Raw genomic sequence first — 12,102 nt, forward strand, 5'->3', positions numbered from 1 at the left:
ATGCAAACAACCTTCCCTAGTCATGGTGCAAAAAATAAAAAAATGGAACCAACAAAAAAATGCCAACTGTCATGTTGTGGATATTATAAAATGGTTCATGCATCATAAATAAATTCTAAATTACACCCATTTCAATCCATTAGAAAGCATCATGCGAAAAAGTCAAAACACTATTTTCACACTGTTTGGCACATTTTAGCTGCTTAATATTTCTGATTGAGGTACATCGGAGTCAAACTTTCACATACTCTTAATATCCAATTATATTATTATCAATTGTATATCTATTATATTAATATATGTACACACACACACACACACACACATGCACACAAATATATATGTATGTATATATATCCATCCATCCATCCATTTTCTACCGCTTGTCCCTTTTGGGGTCGCGGGGGGTGCTGGAGCCTATCTCAGCTGAATTCGGGCAGAAGGCGGGGTACACCCTAGACAAGTCGCCACCTCATCACAGGGCCAACACAGATAGACAGACAACATTCACACTCATCTGGTCAGGATGCCACCCGAACGCCTCCCTCGGGAGGTGTTTAGGGCACGTCCAACCGGTAGGAGGCCACGGGGAAGACCCAGGACACGTTGGGAAGACTATGTCTCCGGGCTGGCCTGGGAACGCCTCGGGATCCCCCGGGAAGAGCTGGACGAAGTGGCTGGGGAGAGGAAAGTCTGGGCTTCCCTGCTTAGGCTGCTGCCCCTGCGACCCGACCTCGGATAAGCGGAAGAAGATGGATGGATGGATGGCATTCACACTCACATTCACACACTAGGGACCATTTAGTGTTGCCAATCAACCTATCCCCAGGTGCATGTCTTTGGAGGTGGGAGGAAGCCGGAGTACCCGGAGGGAACCCACGCAGTCACGGGGAGAACATGCAAACTCCACACAGAAATATATATATATATATATGTGTGTGTATATATATATATATATATATATATATATATGTGTATATATATATATGTATATATATATATATATATATATATATATATGTATATATATATATATATATATATATATGTCTTAATAAGGTTATCCAAAAAATAGTGCTCGATACCGTAGTAGAGCGCAATATATGTATGTGTGGGAAAAAAATCACAAGACTATTTCATCTCTACAGGCCTGTTTCATGAGGGGGGTACCCTCAATCATCAGGAGATTTCCTGATGAATCTCCTGATGATTGAGGGTACCCCCCCTCATGAAACAGGCCTGTAGAGATGAAATAGTCTTGTGATTTTTTTCCCACACATACATATATATATATATATATATATTTATTTATTTATTTATTTTAATCATTATTATTATTATTTTTTTTTAATTTTTTTTTTTTTTTTTTTACATGATTTCGGCCCTGGACCAACTTTTTTTTAGCCCAATGCGGCCCCCAGGACAAAAAGGTTTGTACACCTTTGGTCTAAATCCTCATTTGACAAACTGGTTAAGACATAATAGCTGTTCATACTCCAAACCGCTAGAGGGCGGCTTATTTTAAGAGGCTTGGGATTTGTACACCTATTATAGGAGTGACGAACACACTAGATTTTAAGGGGAGCTGCATTTTTGGGGGGATTTTGTCTATCATTCACAATCTTATGTAAGACAAGAACATGTTTGTTTTTTCTGCATTCTAATTTGTAATAATCGGCTTGTACTAGGTGGCTAGCAATGGTGCTAATAAGAGTAATCTATTTTGCTTCTTAAAATTGCATTTAAAAACGCCAATATTGACAAGTATTGGAGATATTGTTATTATAAGCGCTAACGCAGACAAACTATTTTTATTGGTGTCGTGATTAGTGGCGCCGTGATAGCTAACTTTTCTATGCTGCTATATTGACGTATTGAGCTGCTGCATCGCCTCTGAGTTGGTGAAAGTTAATTCTAGATTATAAATCATGCCTCTCTCCTGGATAGTAGAAGCCACAAGTTGGTCAATTTTGACATCCAACTTCAACCTGGAAATGACGGGAAACACACAAAGAGGCGCTAATTTGTGGCACCGGCTTTTTTTTAACCCTTTACATGGATTATGATTAAAATCTTCATCTAAACGGGAAGATATAAACATTCCGGTGAGAGCTGACATTGTACAGTAAGTGATTGTTTTATTATGTTTGTAGTCTCTCATGAAGTCTGCCATGATTAGTAGTGTTGTTGAGTGAAAAGTGAGTGCGTCTGTGAAATTAATATGCCACTGTAGGCTTAAAATGAGCAAAATAGTCAAATATTAAATATTTTTAGGAATGTTACTACATTACATATATACTTACAGCATGTGTATAAAACCTTGATGGAGGTTTATGCGTTTAGAGCAACTCCCATTACCTCCATTGTTAGCTGACTCTTGCTTGTGTTTATTTACGACTTAGAATGCATAAAAAAGAAAAAACATGTCTTCTTGTCGTACGAGAGGATTGTGACTGATAAGCAAAATCCCCTTAAAAGTGCAGTTCCCCTGTAATGCAAATGTATGATTGTTACCACTTTGTGACATTTATCAGTTCAACATGTGTTTGCAAAACCTGCTTAAGTCGTTCTAACTTACTCGTGACAATGCCTCGGTAAGAAAACAGGACACGTTTTAGCGGACGTCTTGTGTTAACTTCCTGTGCTAGCTTGGCTTTCAAAACTGAGGCACCTACGACAAGACAGCCCGAACGTAAAATAACTCATTTAGCAAAACAGGACACATAAACATGTGAAAACCATATTTTCCACGCCAACTGCCTTAGCATTGGCGAAACACGAGTTTATGAAACGTGACGGCCGACAAACACCAATTAAAACACCCCTGTTCCGTACAATAAATGGTAAAATGGAGCGTGTGGTGTGCTATACCACTGGTTTTCTTTCTGATTCAGAGTAAAATTGTCAGTCATTTTCTTAAATAAACAAATGACGGACTGAATGATTGAGCACAGCACAGCGTGCTGCTGATATTGTGCATTGAGTACTTCCCTATGGCTATTGTTCTGGTTTATTTTTGTTTGGCACATGCATGCAATTGTAATATAGTACATCACATAGTTGCAGTTTTCTCTTTACGTGTTCGAAAAGGAGCAGGAAGAAGCAGAGCTTACGCTGCTTCTGTGTGCGTTGCCTAACATGTGCCTCTGCTCGTTTTTATCAGGAATGTCTCGACATGATGACGGCGTGCCGTCGTGTCTGGAGAAAAAAAGTACTGGTATTTTTCAGAAGCAGTATAGTACCGTTTTTAATTCATTAGTACCGCTGTACTTTATTAGTACCGGTACTGCTATACCGTACAACCCTAATCCATGCCATAATTGAAATCCACATACTGATATACTAAAGGTTTTAAGTGTTGTACGTGCATTTAAATGTTTTAAATTAGATTGTTTGACCTTTTGTTGAGAATAATTGTTGTACATTCTTGGGTAGCAGGTTATAGTTTGCTTTGTACACAATTTTCAGCTGTTTGTTGAATTTTAATGTTTTTGTTTTGATAAAGTGTTTGTCCATCCATCCATCCATCCATCCATCCATCCATCCATCCATCCATCTTCTTCCGCTTATCCGAGGTCGGGTCACGGGGGCAGCAGCTTAAGCAGGGAAGCCCAGACTTCCCTCTCCCCAGCCACTTCGTCCAGCTCCTCCCGGGGGATCCCGAAGCGTTCCCAGGCCAGCCGGGAGACATAGTCTTCCCAACGTGTCCTGGGTCTTCCCCGTGGCCTCCTACCGGTCGGACGTGCCCTAAACACCTCCCTAGGGAGGCGCTCGGGTGGCATCCTGACCAGATGCCCGAACCACCCCATCTGGCTCCTCTCGATGTGGAGGAGCAGCGGCTTTACTTTGAGCTCCCCCCGGATGACAGAGCTTCTCACCCTATCTCTAAGGGAGAGCCCTGCCACCCGGCGGAGAGGAAACTCATTTCGGCCGCTTGTACCCGTGATCTTGTCCTTTCGGTCATAACCCAAACTCATGACCATAGGTGAGGATGGGAACGTAGATCGACCGGTAAATTGAGAGCTTTGCCTTCCAGCTCAGCTCCTTCTTCACCACAACGGATCGATACAGCGTCCGCATTACTGAAGACGCCGCACCGATCCGCCTGTCGATCTCACGATCCACTCTTCCCTCACTCGTGAACAAGACTCCGAGGTACTTGAACTCCTCCACTTGGGGCAAGATCTCCTCCCCAACCCGGAGATGGCACTCCACCCTTTTCCGGGCGAGAACCATGGACTCGGACTTGGAGGTGCTGATTCTCATCCCAGTCGCTTCACACTCAGCTGCGAACCGATCCAGTGAGAGCTGAAGATCCTGGCCAGATGAAGCCATCAGGACCACATCATCTGCAAAAAGCAGAGACCTAATCCTGCAGCCACCAAACCGAATCCCCTCAACGCTTTGACTGCGCCTAGAAATTCTGTCCATAAAAGTTATGAACAGAATCCTAAAGTGTTTGTATGTTCGCTATATCCAACCTTATTTTTTATTCTAATTGATTTTTTTTGTAACACAGTTAATGAATTAAGTGTACTTTTGTAGTTATTTCCCCATATTTCTGCACAATAACTCAGATATGGTAACACTAGCGAGCAGTAGAGAATATGAAGTGATTTTTGGTCCACAACGTATTTTGCTTTATTCATAATTGAAATATTTCTTACTACTTTGTTGTATATTTTTATATGAGATATCCAATTCATTTTATCATCTATTATTACACCCAAAAATGTGTTTTATTTTACCCTTTCAATGTCTACTCCGTCTATTTGTATTTGTGTTTGACGTTCTCTTCTACTCTTACCGAATATCATTATTTAGTTTTACTTTTGTCAAACTATCTTTTTAATTTGTTGTATTCTTCTGTTATTTGTATTAACTTCTCTGTGTTCTCTCCTGAACAAAACACAGTTGTGTCGTCTGCAAATAAAACTAACCTTAAGTCCTTTGTAACTTTACAAATGTCGTTTCTATAGAGATTGAACAATTTTGGTCCGAGTATTGATCCCTGTGGTACACCACTAGGTATAATTAGGGCTGTTGACAATTTCTTCGCCTATCTTCACATATTGCTTCCTGTTGGTTAAGTAGCTTCTTACCCAGTTCAAGACCAGCCATCTGACTCCATAATTGATAATTAAGATATTATGATTGATTGTGTCAAATGTATTTATTAGATCCATCTGTTGCATTGGTGATCTCTTCCGTTATTTCCACTAATTCCATCGTTGATGAAATGTTAGCTTTCTATCCGAATTGGTTGTCCGCGATCATTCTACTTTTATTTATGAATTTGTACAATCTGTTGTTAAATGATTTTTCAATAATTTGTGGAAGTGGAGAAACAGGTCTGAAGTTTGTATACTGGTATTTGTCTCCAGTCTTATAAATCAGTACAACTTTTGCTATTTTCATTTGTTTGGGAATGTGCCAAGTTTAAATGATAGGTGGGTTCCATATCAATTCCGCTACAGTCAGTTGAGGGCTTGGATTTACATGTATTTACAATTTTAATTATTTCCTCCTTTGTCCCGTCCGTGAGGAACATTAAGTTGGCTACAGAAAAAGTAGTTCCCACCAATCGCGTCGCATTTTACACGGTTAGTTACGACTTATAGATAAATAGATACTTTATTGATCCCCTGTGTGGGGAATTCATGTGTCCAGGAGCAGGAAAACACATCCGATCATACCAACAATACATTCATAATTCTCAAACATACCAACAATGGAAATAAAATGTATACGTATAGCTCAGTCTTACAACCGGAGGAACAAAAGATCTCTTGAACTATTTCGTTCTGCAGTGTAATGAGAGGAGCCTGTTGCTACGGTTACTCCTCTGAGTGGCCATAGTGTCACGCAAAGGATGCCTGGGGTTACTCGGGATACCCTGCAAGAGAGCCCTCGTTCTTCTCTCAAGCACAGCTCCCACAGAGTCCACATTTTGCCCCATCACAGAGACACATTCCCTCATCAGCCGATCCTGGGCCATGCTACCGCCCCAACACCAAAGAAAATGGCACTAGCTACTACAGACTGATAAAATATGTGTGACATCAGACTGCTCACATCAAAAGACCTCAGCCTCCTCATGAAGAACAGTCTGCTCTGACCTTTCTTGTACACAGCATTTGCCTGTGCTGACCAGTCAAGTTTGTGGTCCTGGTGAACTCCCAAGTACTCGTACAACTGGACCACTTCAATATCCTTTCCGTTTATTTTGACCGGCTGATGGGAGGACCTCCTGCGAAAGTCAATGACCATCTCCTTGGTCTTGGACGTGTTAAGGATTAGACCATTTCTCTCGCTCCGGTCAGAGAAAGCAAGCCACCAGGACCCTGCACTCGGTTTCAGCCCCTCCCCTCACACATGCCACAACAGCGGTATCATCAGAATACTTCTGTATGTTGCATGTAGCAGAGGAAGGGGGGGCAGAACGGTACCCTGTGGTGCCCCCCGTTTTGCTTACCACAGTTTCAGAAACGCCCTCCCTAGCCTGAAATACTGTGACTGTCCCGTCAGGTAGTCGTAGATCCAATTGGTAAAAATAGGATCCACTCCGATCCACAGCAGTTTCTCCCTCAGTAAGAGAGGCTGGATGGTGTAAACACACTGGTGAAGTCAAAGAAAGTCAGCCTCACATAGCCTCCAGTTCTCTCCAGGAAGGACACGGACTGATGGAGCATTTAGAGGACTGCATCTTCCACAACCACGTACCTCTGGTAGGCAAACTGTAGGGGGTCAAGAGCTTGCTCTACCTGTGTTTTCTCAAAGGTCTTCTTAATGACAGATATTAGTGCCACTGGTCTGTAATTATTGCATCCGACCGGCCTTACTACCTCGGGGACGGGCACAAGGCAGGAGGTTTTCCAGCGGCAGGGACACATCCAGCTTGAAGACTTTTGTTGAAGATGGTATGTACAGGCACAGCTAACTCCGTTGCCAGAGAATGTACCGTAGATGTAGTAATCAGTTGTGGACAGACAAAGCCTGTAAGCGGTACGCACTCACACGGAGTGGATCACTTATTATAAGGGAATCCGTTTTTGGCACAACAGAGGAAGCAGCAAATATTAGATTTGACTTAGTTTTGACGCCACGATCGATGACTTGCCTTCCACTGGCATCATAGCAGTACAAATGAAATGTGTCCTCTTCACTTTTTCCCAGGTGTACACGTTACCATGCAGGACATGTTAAATCCACACATTTTGGTTTTGGCGGTGATTTCCTTATCTTACAAGGAATCACATCTGATTGGCTCTCTTCATAACCAGCCCCCACCCCTCTTTCCCTGTATGTCGTTAAAGAGCTGTGATCGACAAGACGAAATTAAATATGATTGGATTTCGTTTCTGTCAACAGTTTCGTCTCTATTGTACGTTAGCTAGCATGTCAGTTAATTGTGTTATCGTCTCAGTCAACGTGCCTTTGTTATGATTAGATATCGCCCTATTTTACCTGACATAAAAAACTAAACCCAAATAAAATAAACCGCTTCCAGCCCAGGGCGGGCACGGCTGACTCTGTGGGCAGAGCGCGGACTATGTTGCAACCCTCGCCCCTCTTGCTACATCTTCTTATTCCCTGGCAGGCCACATTGGCAGACATTTTTCCTAATGTGTTTGGGCAAACAACGCAGTGACAGACACTTTTCTGGAATGCTGCATTAGAACTTGATTGCTATTCCATTTCATCCCACCCTTGATTTAAGAGCCGCTGAGAATAAGATAGTCATTTCAAAACCATTAACAGCCTTGCGCTCACAACATCCTCTGTTCTGGGAAGCCTCCCCACGTCACACTGTTGCTTTGGTTAGACTTTACCCGTGTTTCCAAAGGTCAGGTCCTTCTACAATAAATTTTATTCAAAAAAGGTGACAGGTAAAAATGACAGCATTGGTCTTAATCGCAATCAGCTAGCTACTGCCGAGCAAAGAGCCTTGATCAACAACTTTTCCTCCTTCTTATAGTCCAGTGTTTTTCAACCTTTTTTGAGCCAAGGCACATTTTTTTCATTGACAAAATCCGGAGGCACACCACCAGCAGAAATCATTGGATTTGAATTTAAACCATAACCAAGCATGCATGACTATAGCTCTTGTCTCAAAGTAGGTGTACTGTCACGACCTGTCACATGACGCTGTGACTTATTTTTAGTTTTTTGTTGTTTTCCTGTTCGTAGTGTTTTAGTTCTTGTCCTGCGCTCCTATTTTGTTGTTTTTTCCTGTTTTGTTGGTATTTTCCTGTAGCAGTTTCATGTCTTCCTTTGAGCGCTATTCCCCGCACCTGCTTTTTTTTTTTTTTAGCAACCAAGACTATTTAAGTTGTTTTTATCCTTCTTTGTGTGGACATTGTTGATTGTCATGTCATGTACGGATGTACTTTGTGGACGCCGTCTGCTCCACGCGCTGTAAGTCTTTGCTGTCGTCCAGCATTCTGTTTTTGTTTACTTTGCAGCCAGTTCGGTTTTAGTTCCGTTTTGCATAGCCATCCCTAAGCTTCAATGCCTTTTCTTAGCGGCACTCGCCTTTTGTTATTTTTTGGTTTAAGCATCAGATACCTTTTTACCTGAACCCTGCCTCCCGCTGTCGTCTGCATATTGTGATCACGACAAACCATGTTCCCGACAGCTACAAAGCAATTAGCTACCTGCTGCCACCTACTGATATGAAAGGGTATTACACGGTTACTCTGCCGATCTCTAGACAGCACAGACACTCAACAATGGCGCATTATTTGCAAATTATTATTACTGGTTTGCAAAAAAGGTTTTTAACCCATTAGGTGAAATTACATAATCTCCCACGGCACACCAGACTGTATCTCACTGTACACTAGTGTGCCGCGGCACAGTGGTTGAAAAACACTGTTATAGTCAGTCAAAAACAGAGTCCATCTGGTTCAGACAAACACGCTCATGGTCGAATGTGTCTTCCCAAAGGTTGGGGCCAGTCCAAGGAATAATAGTCCAGGTGGCTTTGGCACAACAAAGCCTTCAGAGATACCCTGGTAGAGTAATTTATTAAGTCAATAGGATGTGTACTGTACTCATTAGGGATGTAACGATATCACAATCTCACGGTATGATATTGTCACGGTGTTAAGGCCATGGTACGATATTATTGTGCAATTGTGCAAAACAAAACAAAAAGACTTGGTAAAAATGCCATGGTTTGTATAATGAAGTGACAACTTTTAATAATGCAAATCCCTCAAAAATTGATTCGCTGGCTTCAAATATCTTTCCCGGGTGATGGTTTATCAAGGAGCTTCACATATTTCCCAGCCTTGGAAACGCTCGAGACAAAAGTAGCGCTTTAGTACGCAGACCTCCGCCAAAAAGGTTATGTTTTCGCCAGGGTTTGTCTGCCTGTTTGTTAGCGACATAGCTCAAAAAGTTGTGGATGGATTTTGATGAATTGTTCAGGAAATGTCCATAAAAGCAATTTGTCTTATCTTTTCCGATCACACTTCTCCCGCATGGTTCCTCCTTTTCTCCTTTTTACTGCCATCCACGCCCCCACCTTCCGATCCCGCGCTCTAGAGGGATTATGAGAGACGTACTTTCTTTTTAGAATGGCCATTGCAAAAGCGCCAGAAAAAAACTACACTCACTAAGTTTTCGGTTCATAACGTCAGACGTCACGGCATTATTGTTTTGATTTTGAAACCGCAATACTGTGATATCTACAATACCGTTACACCACTAGTACTTATTATTAAGTGAATGCCCAAGCCAAAGAATCGGGAGCTTTTCAATATCTTTTTCCTAAATATCCCAGATTACCCAGAATTTTTGGTTTACCGGGACATTTTTCACATTGAAAATAAACGAGCCATTTTTGGATCTTGCACAATTCCCACATTTCTTACCCGATTGGAAACGGTTCTACTTTCAACACCTTCCGCTCATCCCGGGCAATCAATTTACCATTTTTCAAGTAAAAAAAAACAATTCCTGGAATTCCTAGAAATACCGATTTGCCAAAGCCATATTTTAAAGTTAAAGTACCAATGATTGTCACACACACACTAGGTGTGGCGAAGTTATTCTCTGCATTTGACCCATCACACTTGATCACCCCCTGGGAGGTGAGGGGAGCAGTGGGTTCACCTCTTGTTCAAAAGTTTTCACAGTTCACCATTTTTCAACCAATTCCGACCATTCCACCATCCAAACATTCCTTTTAGTTGGGCCAACGAAAGTTGTTTTTTTTCCCGTACAAATTCCAGGAATTCCGACATACCAATTCTTAAGTCAAGTGTTACTAGTCCACATTTCTCAACCGAATCAAAAAATTGCAACACCAACACATTCATATCAACTAGGACAGGGGTCGGCAACCTTTACCAGTCAAAGAGCCACTTTGATCAGTTTCACAAATTATAGAAAACAATGGGAGCCGCCAAATTTTTTTGAAATTTAAAATGAAATAACACCGCATACAAAGTTGTTTTTTTGCTTTGTGCTATGTATAAACCAGGGATCTCAGACACGCTGCCCACACCTTAATATGGAATTTGAATGCTGGTGCGGCACGCGGGTTTTATATGAATGGCGATTGTCAGCGTCATGCGTGCCGAGATGGTACAGCTTTTAGCACCCACTACAACCAGCGTGCCTGATCAGCCACACGTTGTGTGGGCTTCCGCTTGCTCACGTAAGTGACAGCAATGCATACTTAGTCAACAACCACACAGGTTACACTGACGGTGGCGGTATAAAAAAAACTTTAACACTCTTACTAATAATGCGGCACACTGAACCCACACCAAACAAGAATGACAAACACATTTCGGGAGAACATCTGCACCGTAACACAACATAAACACAACAGAACACATACCCAGAATTCCATGCAGCCCTAACTCTTCTGGGATACATTATACACCCCCGCTACCAAACCCCGCCCACCTCAACCGACGCACAGAGAGGGGGGGTTGATGTGTGAGGGAGCAGGGTTGGGGTGGGGGCGGGGTTTGGTGTATAATGTAGCCCGGAAGAGTCAGGGCTGCATGGGATTCTGGGTATTTGTCCTGTTGTGTTTATGTTGTGTTACGGTGCAGATGTTCTCCCGAAATGTGTTTGTCATTCTTGTTTGGTGTGGGTTCACAGTGTGGCGCATTATTAGTAAGAGTGTTAAAGTTGTTTTATATGGTCACCGTCAGTGTAACCTGTGTGGCTTTTGACCAAGTATGCATTGCTGTCACGTACGTGTGCAAGCAAAAGATGCATACTGTATAACAAGTGGTTGAGCTGGCACACTATTAATACAGATTGTAGAGGGCGTGAAATGTTGTACCTTATTATAGATGTAAGGGTGAAAATCGGTGAATATTAATCCCGGGAGTCGAGAGTCACTGAATTCCGGAAGTCTCACGGGAAAATCCGGGGGTTCGGCAAGTTAGCTGCTGAGCCGCATCAGAGTGATCAAAGAGCCGCATGCGGCTCCGGAGCCGCGGGTTGCCGACCCCTGAACTAAGACTATTGTAGTGTAAAAAATATTTTCACGGTTTTCCCGAAATTTCCAGGAATTTCTCTCCTTTGACAATGAATTGGCAAATTACAAACTTCTGTATATCCCACATTTCTCATCCAATTTGAACCATTCCACCATCGACACACTCCACTCACCCTAGGCATTCAAGCCAAAATGTTTCCCAGTTACAAAAAATCCCTGATTACACAGAATTACCAGAAGTTTCTCCCCATTGACAATGAATGGGAAATATACAAACTTCTCAAATTTCTCAACGATTCGAATCGTTCCAACATCCACACACTCCACTTAGCCTGGACATTTAAATCAGCATGTTTCCCAGTTCTGAAAATTCCTTGATTACCCGGAATTACCAGGAATTTTCCCCCATCGAAAATGAATGGGCAATATACAAACCTCTCCATATCCCACATTTCTCAACCGATTCAAAAAAAGTCCAACACCAACCCATTCATATCATCTGGTACAATTGTAGTTTTGTACATATTTTCAAAAATTCCCGGTTTTCCTGAAGTTCCCAAATTTCCAGGAAATTCCTATCCAAATAAATGGACATTTTCAATGTTCTACAACGCCCAAATGTATGCGCAATT

General features: G+C 42.2%; 1 protein-coding gene across 4 annotated transcripts in view; it reads left to right on the plus strand.

Annotated features, from left to right (window-relative positions):
* The window catches only part of ntrk1 (neurotrophic tyrosine kinase, receptor, type 1), a 223,849-nt gene that overhangs the window by 139,798 nt on the left and 71,949 nt on the right, over nt 1-12,102 (plus strand). The gene's annotated exons all lie outside the window — the stretch shown is intronic.

Source organism: Nerophis lumbriciformis, linkage group LG21, assembly GCF_033978685.3.
Source record: "Nerophis lumbriciformis linkage group LG21, RoL_Nlum_v2.1, whole genome shotgun sequence".
Taxonomy (NCBI): Eukaryota; Metazoa; Chordata; class Actinopteri; order Syngnathiformes; family Syngnathidae; genus Nerophis; species Nerophis lumbriciformis.